At 44.2% G+C, this 22,055-nt stretch overlaps 1 protein-coding gene across 2 annotated transcripts in view; it reads left to right on the plus strand.

Moving 5' to 3' along the window:
• RPTOR (regulatory associated protein of MTOR complex 1) overlaps window positions 1-22,055 on the plus strand; it is a 337,424-nt gene that overhangs the window by 48,360 nt on the left and 267,009 nt on the right. The gene's annotated exons all lie outside the window — the stretch shown is intronic.

The raw sequence follows: 22,055 nt of genomic DNA on the forward strand, positions 1-22,055 counted from the left end.
GCAGGGATGCTAGGAGAGACTCAGGCTGCTCTGGTCTACAGGTAGGAGGTGCTGCTGGTTTTCCCTGGGGTGGAGGCGGCGAGATGGCAAGAGGAGGGCAGATTTGGGATGTGCATTGTGGAAGAGGTGACAGGACAGTATCACACAGTTGAGCAAGTTGTTTATAAAAATAACCTTTATTGGACAGATCATTAATTGCCCTCTCTGACCCAGTAGCTCTTAGTAAGCTATAGCTTTGTAACTTTTCATTTTCCTCCATGATTATTTAGTGTCCTAACAGAACAGGAGATTTATTGGGGCAAACAGCTCTCTAGGAACATTTACTTTAAGTATTCCTGCAATTCTTGTGATAAATAAAGAAAATTCAGTGCAGTATGTTTTCACATTCCTACATACTCAGTAGTACAATTCTCAGAGTGTGTTTGCAGACTCCTGGGGGGTCTCCATGACCCTTCCAGGGTTCCGTGAAGTCAGTTACTGAGACTTTGTTGGCTTTCCCCCCTGTTGACATGTGCCCTGATGATGCAGGAGTGGCCGGTGAAGCTGCTGTCTGAGTGTGGCTCAGGCAGCCACCCCACCCTGGGTTGGACATTGTGTTCTTCCTAGTCTCGCACTCACTTGCAGTAAAAAATAATGCCACTTTCAATTAAGATGAAGCAGGAAGAGACTGTTAAATCTTGACCCTTTAGGCCACTTATTTATAATATGCCTAAAGCACTTCTGCATATTGAGATTTGATGGTTGTCTCAAGGAAGAGCACTTGTGCAGTTGAGTTACGAGCTGAACTGTTTGTTATTTTTTTCCATACAACATTGTTTTTCCTTGAACAACTGTAAGAATTTTCTCAAAAATGAAAAGTGAGCTGTCACTTCAAGGGAAACAACTGATGGTATCTGTTGCATTGGCAATGATAAAATTTGAACTTTTGATTGGAAATTAAATGTTGGAAGACTTGTATCTGCCACTGTGAATTTGACGGTTTCCCAATGCCTAAAGCCTTTTCTGATGAGACCAATTGTGACGGTACTCAGTGTGGTGGTTTGATGTTGGAGAATGAAATGCGTCAACGTTTGGAAGGTCCACATCCCTTGGTGACCCAGTCTTTCTAGATGACCGATGCATGGTGTCACAAAATCACGTATGGATCAAAGAGCCACTTAAAGCGCAAAATGGAATGCTGGAATTTAATGTAACAGAGTTGGAAAAGGGTCTTGAAGTGGCTTCAGGGTCTACATGGCAAATAACCTTTTGAGAAACTACCACTTGTTGAGTTTTGGTGTAGTATCAAAAAATATTGACAGTTATTTGAAAAGACTACATACAGATATACAGCTTCATACCCGGGTGAGGCTAGATTTTCTTTATATATTGATACTTCAAAAGAACATATTGCAACAGACTGAATACAAAAGGAGATAGAGAATCCTGCTGCCATCTATTAAGTCAGACATCAAAGCAATTTGCAAAAATAAAAACATTGCCACACTTCTCACTAAAGTTTTTTTGTTTGGGAAGATAGAGGTTTTTTTTAAAAATAAAATATGTCATTTATATTAATACATAATAGGCTTGTAATTAATTTTAAATGAATTAATAAAAATAAACACTCAGTTTTAACTTATCACATGATAAATATTGGTAGTTACAATTGGCAAAAAAGGTCTTTGATACCTGCCATAATTTTTAAGAGTATAAAGAGGTCCTGAGACCAAAAAGGTTGAGAGCTGCTGGTTTATAGAAACAGAAATGGTAATGATCTTTCAGTTCTTTCAATGTAGGAGGTAAACCTGGGCTTCTCACTCTGACACCAACATTTCCGACCGTCAAAGGCAGACTCCTTTCTGTGCTGCTGTTCTTGCCATATAATGCTTTACGTGAAGTGCTTGCATTTGGGCAAAACAATGCCCTTCAGCATGTGACGCCAGCATGGGAGTGACACTTGCAGTATTTCCTTTCTGCCACCTAAATCAGGAACTGTGTGCCCTGTGTGTGGAAGAGCTTGTCTGAGGGCTCGAGCACAGCTCAAGAATAAAGCCATTTGGGCTTCCCTGGTGGCGCAGTGGTTGAGAGTCCGCCTGCCGATGCAGGGGACACGGGTTCGTGCCCCGGTCCGGGAAGATCCCACATGCTGTGGAGCGGCTGGGCCCGTGAGCCATGGCCGCTGAGCCTGCGTGTCCGGAGCCTGTGCTCCGCAATGGGAGAGGCCACAACAGTGAGAGGCCCGCATACCACCGAAAAAAAAAAAGAATAAAGCCATTAAAAATCAGCAGAGAGGACTTCCCTGGTGGCGCAGTGGTTAAGAATCCACCTGCCAATGCAGGGGACACGGGTTCGATATTACTGAAAACTGAACATTTTAATTAAAAATATCCATCACAGGGTGGCTCTTCTCTTCCTTTATTTCTCAAGTGTGGTGGATGTTAATCAACAGTGGCTGCACTTGGTTCGTGGTAACTGCCATTTGGTGAGTGGGATTTCTTCCCATGAAGTGCTTAGAGATAAAACCCTGCAACATCTGTTCTGGTGACAACTATCCCTTTTTTATTTTAGTTTATGTATATTTCAGAAATTAGAGCTAGGGGGTTATGAGACCTTCAGCAGGAGCTCAGTAAATGCCCGCTCTGTTGTGTGCGCCTGAGGGTCAGAGAAAGAAAATAGGTGACTAACACATGAATTCAGTGGTAATCCTTTCTGTTCACTTTGTTTTTCACTTGGATTAATTGATGGATTGACTAGTTATTTGGGTGTGAGAGGCACCCAGGTGTTATAGAGAGGCAGTCAACACTACCTAAATCTTCTACTTTTTTAAAAAAAATTATTTATTTGGCTGCGCCAGGTCTTAGTTGTGGCACAAAGGATCTTTGTTGTGGTGTGCAGTATCTTTAGTTGCAGCATGCAGAATCTCTAGTTGCAGCATGCGGAATCTCTAGTTGCAGCATGTGGGATCTTTAGTTGCGGCATGCAGGATCTAGTTCCCTGACCAGGGATTGAACCCTGGCCCCCTGTGTTGGGAGCACGGAGTCTTAACTGCTGGACCACCAGGGAAGTCCCTAAATCTTCTACCTTTGAGAGAACATTGACTTTTTTTTTTTTCAAAATTATTTGATTGGAATTGGCAAAAGGGTCAATATCATGATTCTTTGTTCTGTTTATATATATATATTTTAATAAGATACGGTAGAATTTGGGCTTGGGTTTTCTGCCTTTGAAGTTGTGCCTAAAAGTTGCTCAGATTAGGGGAAGGATGATAGAATTTTAAAACTTCTTAAGACTTATTAAGTGGGTTGTTTTGGGGTTTCTACTGCAGCGTAACAGCAGGATTCAGATGGATCTTCTGATTGTATAAAAAGAAATCGAGCCTTATACCAGCCGCCAACTTACTTCTTAAACATCTAGTTTTATTAGATAGAAAACAAGCAAAAGCACAACAAATGGAAGCCTGGAAACTTGCAGTAAAATCTGTGACTCTCCATGGAGAGGACTTGCAGTGTGTTAGATGGTCGTGATCATGCGCAGGGTATTCGGTTACCGGCTGAGGTAGGCAGCACCGTCTTGGCAGAAGCAGGTTTTTTTGTTTGTTTGTTTTTTAAGTAATTAATTAATGTATTTATTTCTGCCTGTGTTGGGTCTTCGTTGCCGCGTGTGGGCTTTCTCTAGTTGCGGCAAGCAGGGGCTACTCTTCGTTGCGGTGTGCAGGCTTCTCATTGAGGTGGCTTCTCTTGTTATGGAGCACAGGCTCTAGGTGCACGGGCTTCAGTAGTTGTGGCACATGGGCTCAGTAGTTATGGCTCTTGGGCTCTAGAGCGCAGGCTCAGCAGTGGTGGCACACGGGCTTAGTTGCTCCGTGGCACGTGGGATCTTCCTTGACCAGGGCTCGAACCCGTGTCCCCTGCATTGGCAGGCGGATTCTTAACCACTGTGCCACCAGGGAAGTCCTAGAAACATTTTTATGAGTCTGTGCATCCCCTCTGTTTATAAGGTGTGTGGGATATGGTTTTGGTTTTGATATTTTCAGTAATATTGCGAAGCTATTTGGATTTTTCTTGTAAGGTTTCTGGCCATCAACCAGCTGCCCTGCTGTTTTGGGTTGCAGTGTTTTGGGGAGTTTCCAGGAAGTTTACTAAAATATAATATTTACTTATTTTTTGGACTGATATAAGTTTGTCTTGATAACATTTATGGTTGTTATCATTTTCATTGTATTGCCATTTAAAACTAAGGCAGATTAGTTTCAATGTTAGTTCATGCTGTCTTAGGTTGAAAGGGTTTATTAATGTGGACTCGGGTTGTGATTAAACGCACATTGGAAGCCAGGGTCCTCCAGAAGCAATTTTTGTGGGGCAGCAGTTTTGTTTACATCCGTATCATTCATATTTACATTTTATTTTAAGGAAATCTGCTTGTCCCTGCCATGTCCTCATTCTCACATCTTTCAAGTTGGGATTGGAATTAATAATAGAGGATTGACCTATCATTACTTTGCAAATGGTAAAAAAATGTCAGAAAGAAGTATGTTTATCTTTTTGGCTACATCTACTATAAAATTTTTTTCTTGAATTTCCCTTTTTCCTCTCTTCAAGGTCTGGCAGGCACTGTTAGGCTGCAACTTTTTGTTTTAAATGTTTGCCTTAACAGCTATGGGTCCTCTTATGGGCTAGTACATTTGTGGTCTTCCAGAGGGCATGTGATACCTCGGGTTTACAGCTAGTTATGGGACCATTTGTGGTGCTTCTCTGTGATGAGGAGGAGGATACCCAGGTTTGTATTTTATTTGACTTATTTCTTAGAATGTGTACCTTTTATATTTTATTCTTTCATCATTGATGATGGTGCTGGTATTTAAGAACTCCAGTGTAGAAAGCATTTTGGAGGGCTTCCCTGGTGGCGCAGTGGTTGAGAATCTGCCTGCCAATGCAGGGGACATGGGTTCAAGCCCTGGTCTGGGAAGATCCCACATGCCGCGGAGCAACTAGGCCCGTGAGCCATAACTACTGAGCCTGCGCGTCTGGAGCCTGTGCTCCACAACAAGAGAGGCCGCGATAGTGAGAGGCCTGCGCACCGCGATGAAGAGTGGCCCCCATTTGCCGCAACTAGAGAAAGCCCTCGCACAGAAAGGAAGCCCCAACACAGCCATAAATAAAAAAAAAAAAAAAAAAGAAAAAGAAAGCATTTTGGAGAAAAGCCCCGTGCATTTTAATTTTGATGATGTTTTCCTCTTGTTTAAATGGACTCTTGCTGAGGTGGAATTGGGAGAGGTAGAGTTCAGCAAGGGACCTGGTTGTCATGTCACAGGTTCATCGCATGTTCTCAAAATGCAGCATAATTTGCTCTTACAAGAGGATAAAGATTCTTGTTTTTGGCCTGGGGGTTTCCGTGCACCTGGCTGCGCTTGAGAGGCACTCAGGTAGCATGATAACAGTTCAGATGTCTGCAGTGTGTAACAGTCGGTTCGTCCAGTGGGTATCTATCCCGTGGGAACTTTTGTTTGGCATGGTGTTTGGTTTGACACTGGAGGGAGTTTGCAAGAAGGGGAAGACATAGCTTATATTGTTGGATCCAAGTGTGGGACTAAGGCACCCAAAACAGCGAAGTAGAAACTTATGAGGCAGTTTGTGGTTGAGCCGAGACACTGAAGCTGAGGCGCCCAGCAACAGGGGCAGAGCCCAAGGCTCCTGTCACGAACCAACCTTAAACTCTGTTTAGAACCTGTCTTCACTGAGGAATTAATGAAAAATGGAATCCTGTGTACACAGGTGTGCTTGTAATGAGATTTCTTACTACAGTGTAGGACTTGGAGGTGAACAAAGAGACAACAGAAAATGAAGGCAGATTGTATTTTTCCCCATACAGTCACTGTGACTTTCCTGTTTCTTCCACGGAGGAGGCGTCTCTGTTCCCTCCCCTTGAATCGGGGCCACTTGTGACCATGGGCCCTGTGACCTAGAGGCTGGGTCATGCGAGGCTTTCCTCTGATCCCCTGGGGTCCTTGTTTCTGGAGCCGCCCCCTTGCTGTGAGGACACCTGTGGCCACGTGAGAGGCGTGCAGAGGCCCCCTCCTCCCCAGCTGTCACTCACCCCCTGCAGGGCTCTTCCCAGCTCTTGACCTGTGGAGGCTGTGAGCACAGTGGTGGTTTCACACACGGAGTAAGTGGATTTGTTAAGCAGCAGTAGATGATGTGAGCACATTTTGGAAGCTGGAAATAGGTATTGCCATGATAAAATCCTAAAGCCTTTGGCATTGGCTTAGGGTCCAGGTGGCGGGCAAAAGTCTAAGGGCCTCGCAGAAGCTTTAGGGCTGGGGATGGGGTGGGCATGTGGTGTCTGTCTCCCTCCTCTGCCTGGATGGACAGTAAGTAAGCCTGTGGGCCTGGCTGGATTTGGACCACATCCCTGAAAGGAAAGGAGGTACGTTTTATTGTGAACTGGAGGAAAGGAGCTCCTCGTTATGTGGTGGTGGCGCATTTGGGGTTGCTGTTGCTGTGATAAAGAGCAGAATACACAAAATGTATTTAATGAACCTAGTAATTTAGTTCAGGATATATCCAGGCAGAATATTCAAAGAGCCACCTGGCTTCCACTTGGTGCCTGTGATAGAACTGGAGAGGAGGCAGGTGATTTAAAGAACAGCGTTTCAGTATAAAGAGACAGGACTTGCTGGGTTCAAAAATAAAACTTTCTCATTTCCAGCCTCTCCTCCAGGCAGAGGGTCCTCAAATGAAGGAATGGCTTCAGGCAGTTCGCAGATCTAGGCTGGTCTGTGGGAGCCTTTGCTGAGGCCTTGGATCTGGGCTGTGGTCTTTCCCTCAGCGGCTGGCCTCTGAGAATCAGAAGGATGCTGACCCTCAGCCTGGAAAGGGAGGCGGGGACAAAGGGCTCCTCTCTTTATGGGTATAGCTTTGTCTGATGGAGTGGATTATAAATTGTTACACAAAAAGCCCACAAAGATTGTAAGAGATTACGTATCTGCTTGAACTGAAACAGAACAAAATGAAAAAAGGTCTTTGGACCTCCAAACTTGTACTGACAGGAAGCAGGCTGAGAAAACTCCCCAGCTGCAAACAGGGGCTACTTTTTATGGGAAATGAAGTACATCTGAGAGGCTGGAACCACGAGCCCCAGAGCACAAGCACCAGGCAGCAGACCAGAGCCCTAATCAGGGCTCTGGGTGTGTGTGACCCTGCTGTCCTGTGCCGGCCCCTCCATGTATGCGGGCCATGTGTATGTCTCTAGTTCATAGGCCTTTAGATCTGAGGGAACACAGGACGAGCCTCATGCTCCCCTGACGTGGTTTAGATGATGAGATCCTGGTCTTCAAGCTGAGGTGGTAACCTCGTGGGCCTTGGAGCCTTGGGGAGGTGCCAAGTGCATTTTGCATGTGGACGGATGTGAACTGTGGCCAGAGGGTAGACCGGGCTGGTGGATTTTATTTTCCAAAGAGGACCACACAGCCATCTCCCATCCCACACGGTGCCACTGCAGTGTGGTGGTGACACTCCTTTCACTGAGAGGCCACATCCCTTTTGCTTACTCTGGGGCCTGGGCCATCTGTGACCATGATAGAAATGATGCTCTGTGCCTTGGGGGCTAAAGACAACACAGCTTCTGCCTGGTTCTCATGGGGATGCCCATGCTTGGAACCCAGCCACCATGGAAGCCCAGACCAGCCCCACTTGGGAGACCACATTGGGAAGCTACTCACTGGTATTCCTGTCATCCCAGCCCACACCACCATCAACTGCTAGGTGTGTGAGAAAAGCTTCCAGGTGGTTCCAGTGTGAGTCATCACCAGCCTTTGTGTCTTGCCAGCTGAGGCCCCAGACATTGAGGAGCAGAGATGAGCTGTCCCCTTCGTCCTTTTGTGAATCTCTGACCTGTAGAATCGCCACTAAGTGGGTAGTTTGTTGTGCACCCACAGGACGTGGAACCCACTCTCTCCGCATCGCAGCAAGCACTCATGTATTAGAGGTGGTTTGAGGCCCCACAGAGATTCACGAAGTTTTAATCTCACACATTCCAGTTTTCCTTAAACTTTCTATGGCATATGATTCCATAGTTTTGCTGCCAAAGAACACTGAGTTTTCTTAGGTCCTTCCATTTGATGGTCATCACAGATGGGATGCTTTGTGCCTTGTGCCTTTCCATGTTTATATGTCTTGGAGTATTTTTCTTGACACACAGTGAGAAGTAGGAACTGTTATGGTGGTTGGATTTGCAATCTGCCTAACTCACTATGCCATTTATTTTTGTTGTGAAAAATATCTCAGTCAACTGGAATAATTTCACTTTTATCCAGGCAATTTATCCTGTGGACTTTGTTAAGCAAATTGAAAATGATTTAAGTCTAATTTATCCTGTTTCATGCCAAGAAACTGTTACAGCAATGAAATGTCAGGATGAGGAGGACTTGGCATAAATGGTTACTTTTCCGAGAGCTTAAGACTGGTTGGTTAAAGGTCTAATTTGTAATCAGGTACTAATAAGCATTAAATCTGAGAGCCTGGGGAGGAAGATACATTTCTGACCCACTCAGTGCTATTTTAGGAGTTGGCATATCCTTTGAAGGGTTGAGGGAAGGATCGGGAGAAAAGTTGATTATTGTTTGATTGTACACATATGGTCTGCGTCAAAGGTCCCCAAGACACCCCCTTGCTCCCCCCCGCCCCCCGATGATTCACTAGGACTCCCAAGACTCAGCATGTAGTAGTCATGGCTACGACCATTACAGCGGAAGGAGACAGAGCAAAACCAGTAAAGGGAAAAGGTGCATGGGGTGAAGTCTGGGGAAAACCAGGCAGAAGCTTCCAAGGGTCCTCTCCCAGAGGTGTCACACAGAACATGCCTCACTCCCCCAGGAACGAGTTAGGACAAGACGTGTGGAATGTTGATGGCCAGGGAAATTTGGTAAAGACTCAGCACTAAAGGTTCCTATCTGGGGCTGGTCATGTACGCAGCCTCTGAGTGGCAGGTACTGAAATTCCAGACTCCCATAAGGAAAACAGGTATTCAGCAGGAAGCCAGTTTCAGCCAAATACTGAAATATGATATAGTCACAAAAGGGAAGTGTTGGAAGATAGATAGATAATGTTGGAAGAAGAAAAGACTTAGTTTTTTAGAATTTCGTGTTAAGTATCGGATAGAAACTGAACTTTCTTGAGCTTCTGTTCTATGCAGGTACTAAATGATGGCAGAGTCCCTTTTTGTTTGTTTCATTTTTACTTTTTTTTTTAACATCTTTATTGCAGTATAATTGCTTTACAATGGTGTGTTAGTTTCGCCTGTATAACAAAATGAATCAGCTACATGCATTCATATATCCCCATATCCCCTCCCTCTTGCATCTCCCTCCCACCCTCCTTATCTCACCCCTCTAGGTGGTCACAAAGCTCTGAGCTGATCTCCCTGTGCTATGCAGCTGCTTCCCACTAGCTATCTGTTTTACATTTGGTAGTGTATATATGTCAATGCCACTTTCTCACTTCTTCTCAGCGTAGCCTTACCCCTCCCCGTGTCCTCAAGTCCATTCTCTACAGGCAGAGTTGCTTTTGTGAGAACAGTGTTGAATTGTAACTAAATATTGAGTACCTATACAGTGTATTTGCATTACAAAAGTGTGTAAAATAAATTCCTCCATCTTTGTAAATTTAGAGAATATCATTTAACGAAGGAATGAGCTAGTCTTTTGAGGGAAGGGAAGTAGAGTCAAGAGCTGGGCTGCTGATGGTACTGGCTCTCTTGGCCCAGAGGTGAAATCTGCACACTGGCTGTGCACTCTGCACAGGACACACCTGCATGCAGCCATGGAGAGTTCCCACAGTCTCCTCTGTCCCTCTCCGGCTGCCCTTCACAGTCTCTTCCTGGAGTGGAGGTCCACTCTTGCTGGGGGTCTAAGAGAAACATGGCTTTTGTGGATTTGAGTAAAATATGATGAAAGAAGGGTTAATACAATCCAGGTCTTGAGGTGCGGTCCTCAGTTCACCATCACTCTCAGTTGACCCTGGGGCTGGGGGTTTAAGGGCAAGTTTGGGTAAATCTCAAGGTGAAGTTTTCAGCCAGGCAAAGAGGAAAGAGAGACTGAATACTTTTTTTTTTTTTTTTTTTGCGGTACACGGGCCTCCCACTGTTGTGGCCTCTCCCGTTGCGGAGCACAGGCTCCAGACGTGCAGGCTCAGTGGCCATGGCTCATGGGCCCAGCCGCTTCGTGGCATGTGGGATCTTCCCGGACCGGGGCATGAACCCGTGTCCCCTGCATCGGCAGTCAGACTCTCAACCACTGCGCCACCAGGGAAGCCCAAGACTAAATACTTTTAACTCTGCATTTTGGAGTGAAGTCACTGACGGCTTGAAATTTTGTCTTACTCTTACTACTAAGTAATTGTTTTGAGATGAAAGTTATGTAACCTCTCAGGTTTCATTTTTATGGAGTTTAAAAAAAATGTGAGGATGTGATGATGACAGAGCAGATGATATGTAAACCCTTTCCAAGTTTTAGGAGTCAGTGAAAATATATTGCTTGGGGCTGGAGAACATGGGCAGGGAAATGCTGGCTGCAAAGTAGATAGATAAGTAGATAGATAGAAGGAGGTTTGAATCCAGTTGGGGTCACACGGGCATTTCTCTTCCCGAACTATGGGTTCTGTAGTGTAAAATAGAAGTGATAATATTTACTTATGTTTGAAAATGAAGTTATGTACATAAAGTATCCAGCAGAGCAGTTGTCACACAGTAGGCCCGCACAAACCCATCTGTTCAGTTGTTCATGATCAGGGTCTGTCTCAGGCCCTGGGTCCATGGGGTGAACTGGCTCCAGAACAAGCTGTGGCTAAATCAGAAAAGCAGTGGATTTGCTCTTTGGGAACTGGTGTTACTCTGGATCTGACTGTCCTCTACTATCTAAGTTTGTGAAATGCCGGTAGTTGTGTGAAGCTCAAGGTATGTCAGGCATGGTGCCGTTATTTTCTATGGTGTCTCTTACCAGCAGAGTTTTTAAGGAGGTGGTTTCCTTAGCCACTAAAAAATGTTCACATGATTTTTAAAAATACATGCAATTATGTAACAAATTTCATAGTGAGTGACAGTTTTCTCCCCCTATCTTTCTTTAGTCGAAGTAGTTGATTAATTTTGGATTTTGGGACTAGTCCTGTTCTGCTTATATTTGCATGATTTTGTTTTAGTGATTACACTGTGGGAAATTATATGCCTAAGGCAAATTTCAGGCTTCTGTTTTGATCTGTGTATCCATCCATCCATCCATCCTACCCACCCATTTACTCATTTATTATCTATTTGTTTACCTACCTATTTATCTACCTACATATCTACCCACCCATTCATTCATTTTAAAGGTCTAAAGGTCTTTTGTGGTGGGAAGAGTGTCGAATTGCAGATCTACCTCTGAATAATATCTCTTATCAATCAGTAGGGCCGTTCCCTGATTGAAACGCAACTCTAGGTTTCTAGAGGGAGCTACTCAGGTGAAAGATTCATTTTCTAACAAGGAAAATGACCCATTACAGATCTTCCTTGACTTACAATGGAGTTAAGTCCCATAAACTCATTATAAGTTGAAAATATTGTAAGTCAAAACACATTTGCTACACCTAATCTACCTAACATAGGTGGGCCAGGCTCACAGCCACCGTGACCACTTTGAGTGCAACATGGTCTGGAGCTGTTCCTCCCCTTTGGTGAAGTGCCAGGGTCCAGCCACAACCGCTGACAACATTTCTTTTCTGAGTCAGTGTGTATTGAGTGCCCTCGTTTTACAGGTGCTGCTTCGTGTGGTTTTGATGGGACCACTACACTCGGCGCATGACTTGTAGTCATGGTCAAGTGCCTGTAATTGCTGGAATTTGCTGCTATGGTCGTAGAGGTTAATTGCATGCACTACAGTTTCTGTTTCTAGTTATTGTCATCTCAGCAACGATGAATGGGGTTCTTCCCGGAAAACTAGAAAGCTTTCCTAATGTGCTTGATGCAGATTTTCCCATGTGCCGTCTGTCCCTGCTGGTCATATTGCCATGGTGATTTCATGGGCGGGATACTCGGTCTCCAAGAGTCAGAGGAGTCTTTGTGCTGCCTTCACTTTCATAGCTTTTATAAACTCTTTTCCAATCTTTGCATTCATTTGAAAAAACGTAGAAATATTTACGGTCTCATTGATATCTCAGTAGAAGACTTTCATTCATCCCCTGTGGAGAAGAGCTCTATAAACGAACATACATGTAATGCATCTAGTCCCCATTGTTGGACATTTAGGTTGTTTCTAATTTTCTCACTTCTCAAGACAGCACCCAGTGAATGTCCTTATCGTGCCTACATTTGCACGTGTGAGCGTTTCTCTAGGGTATTTACCTAGAATGGAACAGAGCTGTAGGACATGCACACTCTTCCACTCCATCGTGTTGCCAGAATCCTCTCCAGGCAATAGTGTGTTCGAGCTCCCGCGTCCAGGAGTGTCTGGAGCTCCTGTTCACCCACAACCTTGCTAGTATAGGTACTGTCAGACTTGGAAGTTTTTTCCAATACAATGATGTGAAATGGTATCTTGTCTCTATTTCTCTGAGAAATAGTGAGCTTGCACAGTTTTTGGTATGTGTGTTGGCCTTTTGAGTTTTTTCTTCTGGAAAGTGCTTGTTTGTATTTTGTGTTCTTTTTCCTAGTTTTTGATATTTGTCTTTTTTCTCAGTTTTTATTTTCTTTCTTTCTTTTTTTTAAAAATAGATGTTAATAGTTTAGTTAGGTGTAGAGGTGGACATTTCCCCTAAATCCGCATGCAGCGTGTGTGTATGTGTGCGCGTGCGCGTGTGCATGTGCATGCGTGTGCGCAGTGAAGCACAGGGTGACCAGAAAAAAGGCAAAGAATGTGAGAGAGCGTTGCACGTTTGGGGAGTTGTTGGCCATGTATATGAATGTAAAGGAGTGATCCTGTGGGGCCTTGCACTGCTGTGCTCTCCGGGTGATGGGATGGCACGGTTAGGCTGTCAGTGTAGAAGGCACCCATGGTGTTAAAATGGAGATGTATTAAAGGAGGTTGGATTGGAGGGGAGCAGTTGGAGTCATGGAGGAGAGACAGGTTGAGGCTTGAACTCAGGGTATGGAGACGGGCAGCGTGGACATCAATTTGGTAACATTAGATTGGGGTGAAGTGTCCAGATTTAGAGCTGGGTAATTGTCCGTACCTTTCACTCACATAGGAGGCGACACGGGTGGAGCAGGTTTGGGGCTGCGGGAGGCAGGGGATGATGACAAGGAGAGGTCAGCGGACGGGAGGGCACTAAGCCACAGGAGGAGAGGCTTTCGAGGAGGAATTAGCCTCCCGCCTCCTCCTCCTCCCCCCCCCTTCCTTTTCCATGTGTTTGTTCAGTTTTACTACTTTCATTACACAGTCAGCTAAGCAAAATGTGAAACATTTCCTAGTCCTGGTACGTGCAGCAGAAGCTCGATTGTACAACACGATGATGATGTAGATGGAAAGCATTTCTGAATTTTGTTCATGTAACGTGGAATGTTCCCATTGTTGTCAGTTACCTTAGCTTATTAAAGTGAGCAAGTGTTTGGTTGTTGTTGTTAGTCAGTGGACTTAATTTACTTCACAGTAGTTACAGAATGATGAGGTGTCCTGCTGGTGGCGATGGTGCGGGGAGGGAGCTGGTTTGGTGTGGAGGTGCCACATGTGGGACCTTTGCCTGGGGAAGGGCAGGAGGTCATGGTCTCATGCTGTGCCCCTTTGTGGTTCTTGTGCAGCTCTGTCTCTGGGAGGGCAGGGATGTGAGGTAGAGCTTCCTGAGCGGTCCTTTGACCCATGTGACAGAAGCTGAGGGAGCGTCCAGTCTTACTGATAAAGCTTCTGCTGCATGTACTGATGAAGAGAAGGCCACAGGAAGTGCTGCCATCCCTGATGGGTTAGAATTCACTCCTGGGGACTTCCCAGGTGGTCCAGTGGGTAAGGCTCCGAGCTCCCAATGCAGGGGGCCCGAGTTCGATCCCTGGTCGGGGAACTAGATCCCGCATGCTGCAGCTGAGAGTCCACATGCCACAACTAAGAAGTCCACATGCCGCAACTAAGAGTCCGCATGCCGCAACTAAGAGTCCACATGCCGCAACAAAGATCCCGCGTGCCACAACAAAGATCCCGCGTGCTGCAACAAAGACCTGCCACGGCGTGAATGAATGAATGAATGAATGAAAACCCAGAGAGTTCTCTGATTTCCAGGCTTAGTGTGTGTACTCAGGGTACCGTCATGCACCCCATCAGTTAAGCTGAATGGTAGAAAGTGTGTCTGATGTTTGGATGTTGTGGCACCCCTGCCTTTTCTGTTGAGTTTTAGAGTGGGACAGCTCTGTGTGCAGTCTGCTGAGGAGAATGGTTTCCAGAACTGTCCTTTCATGGAAACAAAAATGCTTTCTATTACCTGGAAACTAGTTTCAAGCAATAGAGTATATTTTTGCTTGGATTCTTGCTGTGATCAGTTTTAGTTTTTTCAGTGTAGATTGCATCCAAGCCTTTATTCTGAAAAACTTTCATACAAGTAGAAGAGTTGAAAGAAGGGTACAGCGAAAACCTCTGTGTTCTCCACTTACAGCCAATCGTTGTTTCCAATATATAGTAGTATGTGCATGTATTTATAAAAAGACCAAAAAGCAAATCAAATCTCACAGTACATAAACATCACCACAGTTCCCCAGAGCCAGGGACCCTCTGTGGGCCCCATTCCCGTAGATGAAGCTCACCTCCTGGCAGGTATGCAGCTTTTGCTGTGCACTCCCCGGGCCGTGGTCCTGAAACCACAGAACATGTTTGGGGGCTCAGTAGAGCATAGGTTCTTCTGTCTTGGTACAGAATGAATTCAGCGAGAGGCAGCATGACAGGTAAGGGAAGAGTTTTATTAGTATAGTATGCTTGTGAGAGATACAAGGGGGCAGGCAAGGGAGTGCTGTGCCGAGAACTTAGTGGGCTACATTTTTATAATCAAAGGAAAAGGAGTTGCCCGAACTAGTTTTAGATCTAAATCACTGTGAGGTCAAGATGCTACTTTTGCTGCCTTCAGACTGAGTATTTTCAGGGCTCAGGAAGATTCTTGATGGTGATGGTTCAGTGATGATTCAGCTAAGACCTTTCGTTTCCTTCTTCCCTCCTTTAGATACGGTCAGCTAGTCTGTGTGAGATTGGAGGCAAAAGTGCCGCTTGTTGGGATAACAGCACCTTGGCAAAATCTTTGTGTGTCTTCAGTTCCCTGGTTTGACGACGGTTGAGTTGGCAATTAGTACAAGATGCCCACGTAGTTAAATCCAGTGATGATTTTGGCCTCTGAATGTTTTCTCCCCTAAAGAGCCTTAAGGATTCTTAGTTATAGGCGTTGGAATCCATGCTGGGAGGTTAAGCAGAAAAGGAATGTGTTGAAGATCTCTGGGAGGACCCAGGGCCAGACCCAGATCTTCTGAAGATCCCAAGGGGGCCTCGGTAGCTGCTGAACCACTGGGACATCGGGATGAGCTTAGCAGCTGTGCGGCTGCCACCCTCCAGAGTCAGGTGCCTCAGCCACACAGCTCCCTGTGGAGCAGGGGCCTGGCATTGCTGGATTCGGAACTTGATTCTTGGGCAGGTGTATCTGACTGGAGGAGCCCAGGCCACATGCTGGCCCCTAGCTGCAAGAGAGTCTAAGACACAATTGTTCTTATTTTCTACTTTGGGAAGGTGGGACCCACAGCATAGGAAGTTATCAAGGTGATGGAAGGTGTAAAAAAGGTTATGGGGAGTCAGATGGCAGATGTCTACCACAGTTCCCCATGGGGGCTTTTAATGGATGGCTTATTACGGAGTTTCAGCCACGCAGGACCTTTATGCTTTTCATCTCCGACACCCACTTAGCAGCACATGCTATCCCCTGTTCTCTTTGAAATAGAGGTTTCTTTCTTTCCCACTCTCCCCGCACCCAGTGCAGGTCTTCTTGTTTCACTATAACAGCTTCCGGGCTAATTTCCCTTCCTCCAGCCTCTTCCTTCCCAAGTAAATGTTAGCCGTTGTCATGTTAGTCTTCCTGAAAAACATGTTTAGCCACACTTCTGCCTCGACAACTTAGTGGGGCCCACACTCCAGCTCCTGGCTGTGATGCTCTTCAAGGCCTTTGTTAGCAGAATCCACACTACCCTCCACTTGGAGCTGTGAGACCTTTGAGAACAGCTTCATAACATATGTTGTCCCAACCAAGAGAGTGGATGGTAGCAGAAGATAACAGCCACATGTAGCATCCTCAGACTTAGTGGTGAAACGCCTGTTATCAAGGTGTTCCAACCACCTCAGATGTATTTTTTCAGCCACCTGGGAGCTCTGTGTACTTTGGTTTGCCTTGAGATTGTTTTTATGAAATCTGTACCATGGGTAGCATATGCTGGATAATAAAGAGTGGAAGAAAAATTAGTCCTGAATGAATGACTCACTCCCGTGCTGCTGCTGCTAATTTTAATTTACATTAGGAGTGGTAAAGCAGCTGTTCAGTGTTTATCAAATAACAGAAATCTCTAAACAGGCTTGAAATCGATCCATTTATTGAATTGGAGAATCTTGTTGAAAGCAATTTTAGCAGTGGGCCTTATCTTGTGTCCTGACCTGGGAAGGAGTGGAGAAGAAATAGACTAGAGCCCTTTGACTTATTTGCTTTGCCAAGACCAGGTATATTGTTGATTATGAGGCCACATTCAGTTTGGTTAGCAGAGTTCTGTCTCCGCAGGCATGCTGGGAATCACCCGCATTGCATTTCCTCAGTCCTGGCCCACTTGTTGCCTTGGAAGTTAGACTAGTGTCTAAACTTCAGCTAACCGAACAAGCTACTCTCTTTATTTTCAGGATACAATAAAAATTATATATACATATATGCACACATGTAAAAAAATCCTTGACTATTGTGATAAAATAATTTTTATAACCTTTCCCTCCACTTATAGAAATAACTTATGTTCACGGTAGAAAATTTGAAAATACACACACAGAAGGGCCAGGTAGAAAGAGGAAAAGAGGAGTCATCCACATCTTCCACTCCCCAGAGGTCAAAACTACTTGTGACATCTTGTTTTTTAACTCTGTGTCCTCTGCATATGTATACTTGCACATTTGGGATAATAATTATGGATCTGGTTGTGTACCTCCTCTCTTCACTCAGGTTATGTTTGGGTATGTCCCATGCTGTTTAACATTCCTTGAAAAGATGTCTTTTCTAACAGCTTTATTGAGATATAGTGCACGTGCTACAAAGTTCACCCTCTACCAACAGAGTTGTGCAACCTGCAAATGTGCTTTAAAGATGCTGTGATGTTCCAGCACATGGCACAGAGCGTTCTTTAACCTGTGCCCTCAAGTCAGACCCTTCGGCTTCAACAGAATGGTTTACCATATTTAGACCTTATATAGTCGAATTATTTAGAGTTAATTTGTCATCTTCTTATTATCCCTCTGTGACAATTAAGTTTTTGTTTTGTTTTGTTGTGCGGTTCACGGGCCTCTCACTGTTGTGGCCTCTCCCGTTGCGGACCACAGGCTCCGGACGCGCAGGCTCAGCGGCCATGGCTCGCGGGCCCAGCCGCTCCGCGGCATGTGGGATCTTCCCGGACGGGGGCACGAACCCTTGTCCCCTGCATCGGCAGGCAGACTCTCAACCACTGCGCCACCAGGGAAGCCCGACAATTAAGTATTTTTATTTTCACTTTTTAAGTAAGGAGACTGAACAGTTAATTTTATCTCTGTGTGTATACACACTTAAATTTCATTTCATAAGGTGTTACAGGAAAAGGCAAGGAAGTCATTTTTGGTCCCTCACTCAGCTCATTAGTGCAAGTAGACTGGCTCCTCAGACCAGGTGGGGCATGTAGAACCCCATACCACAGACGCCCAGGTTTACAAAGGTGGCACCAAGGGAAGACCATCTGTTTCATGAAGGAATCACAAAAAGATTTAGTATACGATTCCTCTGAGAAGGGATTTCTTTAGTTTGTTTAAAGCAGTTATGATCTCTATAGTCAACCTATTTTTTCCCCCATGGGATCTTTGTTACGGCATGTGGGATATTTAGTTGCGGCATGCTGGATCTTCATTGTGGCATGAGGGATCTTTAGTTGCGGCATGTGGGATCTAGGTCCCTGACTAGGGATCGAACCCGGGTCCCCTGCATTGGGAGCGTGGAGTCTTAACTACTGGACCACCGGGAAGTCCCTATGATCAACCTATTTTGTATTCAGTTCTTTAATTTGGCTTTTAGAAATATAAATTTCCTAAGCGTCGTGGTGTTGGAGGTACACGTACTCCACATGTCCTGAGCGTTTGGATGGGGTGGGAAGGGTGAGGGAGGGAGGGATCTGCACACATCTAAGACAGTAGCTCTGGGCGAGACTTTCTAATTTTCGATGTTGAAAAGTTACCTCTTGTGTCTTCACTTTTTATTAGGCTATTTTATAGGAGTGAACGTAGATTTAAAAACAGGGGAATATAGACAGAATTTGGCCTCAAAAAAGAGTCCTTAAACCCAAGTTAGGCCTCTGGCTCAAGGTAACAAACTGAACTCAGACATTCAAGAACCACTCCCTCATTGCCAATTCCCATTGAAATGAGCAAAGGAATAGACAACCGGGATTGCCCAGGTTCACACAGTTGCTGCTGGTGATGAGGATCTTGTTTTGTATTATTGGTCTTGGTTGCAAAAATTCCATTTGAAGTGCTTCTTGCTAGGTTTAGTGTTCACTTCTTTCTAGCAGTCTTTGGGATGGGAGTTAGGAGGCAAACTGGTTTTTCCTTTTCTTCAACAACTTGATTCCCCCCACCCCTCCTGTAGTGTATCTACTCTGTTTGCTATATGTTCTAGTTTCTGACTTTCTTTATAAATTATGCATTTGTATAGCTTCGGCTCTGCTCAAAGTTTTTGCTTGATGCTCTGAATCTTAATGAGCACTGCTGGGAATTGGGTGGCTTTGCCCTCAGACAAACAGGGGAATAGTGAATGTTGTGGCATATATGGCAAATCCTAGTCTTGCTTTCTGTTTATTTTCCATTACGCTTAGTTGTTTATGTTGGAAGGAATAGGAGTGAGTCAGACTCTCGGTTTGGGGAGCAGAAAGCAGTGATTGGCCAGTTTAAGCTACATAATTTCTTCATTCTGTATAACAGCTTGGGTGTCATTGCATGCCAGCCTGTGAATTTATACTCAGGTTTGATCCACTGTATCTTTTAAAAAATATATAGTTATCAAATAATTAAGTAGGAAGAAACCAATAAAGGAATTCCTTGTGATTTTGTTTTGAATTCTTCGGTGACAGGCATTAATGTATTTTTAATCAGCAAGGTGACAAGCAGTATACAGAGGCTTTCAAGTAGAGGCAGTGATCCAGGTCCACAGGCCCTCATCTGCAATTCTGAAATCCAAAAGCTCTGAATACTGGAAATGTTTTCGCAACTCATTTGGGGGCACAACTGGGTTGTGAGCTGGTATGAGGTTATTGATAGTCTTTATTCCATGGATTGTTGATATTTGTGCATTTCAGTGGAAATTTTAATGGTTTTGAATAGGATGTTACTCCAGACCCTTCTTGGTATTTTACATGGGATATGGGATATATACCATATTATCCTTTTGTAAATTGGAAAAATCGTGAATTTCACAATACATCTGGCACCAGAGGATTGTATGGGAAACTGCCCAGGCTGTTACAACAGCGTCAGGCCCCCACTGCCCGACTGTCCCCAGCCTCTCCCACCTTGTAGCCAAGGTGATGTTGAGCCCTCTAGGTTGGGTTCAGAATCGTAAGGCAGGGTGCTCCGTGCCTTTAGGGATACTTCCGGTATGGCTGGAGAGACCAGTCCTGGAGTCAAAACTTTAGGATCAGAGAAATCTTGGGGCCTGAGAGATCATCTGCATCATTTTAGGGTGAGAGAATTGTTCAGGAGAGATTGGAATTAACCGACATGTCCAAGGTCATACGTTTTCAGTGATCACTTAATGTTTTAGAGCTTCTCAAAATGATACTCTTTTCAAATTCGAAATTAACCTCTAGGGATATAACTCTGTCATCTTCAATTATATGACATTGGAGAAGAAATGTTTTAAAATTCCAAATGGTTATTTTATGTACTATTATGCAATTTTTGGCACAGTAAATTTGATAGCCCTTATATTTTCTTAATGCTATAACTGTATTATTAAAAACATGAATTTAGAATTTTTGGAATGAGGTTGCCATAGAAATGAAAATAAAATACCAAAAAGACACTTTAGGGTATAGCTAAGAATTTAAAATCCACCACATTTGAAATCAAGCCAATGCCATGACAATTTGCAGGGGAGCAAAGACATATTTGATTGGCTTAAGGATATTTACTGGTATTGTCTTTTGCCCAATTGTGGAATTAAATTGGTAGCTAGGTGTTAGGTCAAATACATGTTTGTAGTTCATGGGTCAATATATTCTTGAGATGTTTGCCCTTGTTTTCTTAAAAGATATAAAAAGGCAGGATGTAGGGTTAGGTGTGTACTATATATGCCAGGATGAATCAAATTAATTCCTTTAATATCTTAATTTATGGAGTGTAGCTAATTTTATACCGTCTCTCTGAGGGCCATGCTTTCCTATTGCCCACCTTCAAAGCAATCACGGAGAAACTGTTGCTGTCAGTAATGTTTGATTAGTAATGAACACTACACTTGGTGGAGGCCTAGTGAGGTGAGGCCCATTAGCTGCCTTGCAGGACTAAAGAGTGATGATAGTGCTTCCATTAGTATTTCTGTCTAAGGACTTGGAGAGCCTCAGAGATCATACTTTTTATAATGAAATTAGAAATTATTTATTTTACTGAGAATTGTTATTTTAAGTTCATTAACTGCAGTTGTAGAGGTGGAGGGAATGCAATTTGTCTAGAGTGTCAGCTGAGGTAGAAGAAGTAGGATTATCAGAGAGCATAGGAATGCTGTGTAAATACCCTATCTCATCCTGCACCACCTGCCTGACAACAGAGAGTGGACAGACTCAGAGACATTCAGGAGCAGGACAAAAGAGATGGACGGGGAGTCACAGTGGGCACTGGCGCTCGGGAGCCTGGTGGAGGGAGCAGAGGCACAGGTGGTCTTCCTAGCGGCCACCCTATTTGAAATGATATCTTGCCCCTCCTTGCAGGGATTTTTCTTTTATTTATTTATTTATTTATTTGACCGTGCTGTGCAGCATACGAGATCTTAGTTCCCTGAGTAGGGGTCGAACTCGTGCCCCCTGCATTGGGAACACGGAGTCTTAACCCCTGGACCACGAGGGAAGTCCCAGGGATTTTATTTCTTTGATTTACTACTGTATCTTCATTTTGTAAAAATAGCGGTTGGCACCTGGTAGGTGCTTAGTAAATATCTGTTGAACAAGTGAACTAATGAAGGATGAGTTCCAGATTTCTGGCTTGAGCAGCTGGATAGGTGGGGCTGACGTTTCCTAACACTGGGAAGTCGGAGTTGGAGCAGGAGCAGGTGTGGAGGAAGATGTATCAGCTGATGGGTCCAGGGCTTCGGTATGTCAAGAAACAGGAAGGAATCCAATGGCAAACACTAGACTAGGGAAATATTTACAATAAATTATGTGGATGCCATCTTTAATATGTAAAGAGTACATGAAAACCAATTAGAAAAGATCACTAATGTTAGTAAATAAATGGTAGTATAAACATGAGTAGAAAATCCACAAAGGATACAAATATTTGAAAAAAAAATTCAACCTTATTAATACTAAAGAATGCAAACTAAATCACTATGACAATTTCTCTCATCAAATTATTAACAATTTTAAATAATGAGAATAGCGATGAACTGGTCAGAATGTAAATTTGTGCAGAGTTTTTGCGAAGTAATTTGGCAGAATGTATCAAGTGTCTTAACATGTTTATATCTTTTGATCAAATAATTCTGTTTCTGGAAGTGTATCATAAGGAAGCCTGAGAAAAGCCTCTCCTGCCATGTACTCTTCCCCATCTGCTTACTTGACTCTGAAACCCTGTCTTACTTGTGAAGTACCCCTGGGGTGGCACAGGTAACAGGCGA

This window comes from Neophocaena asiaeorientalis, unplaced genomic scaffold (assembly GCF_003031525.2).
Source record: "Neophocaena asiaeorientalis asiaeorientalis breed wild unplaced genomic scaffold, Neophocaena_asiaeorientalis_V1.1 scaffold30, whole genome shotgun sequence".
In the NCBI taxonomy this organism is placed as follows: Eukaryota; Metazoa; Chordata; class Mammalia; order Artiodactyla; family Phocoenidae; genus Neophocaena; species Neophocaena asiaeorientalis.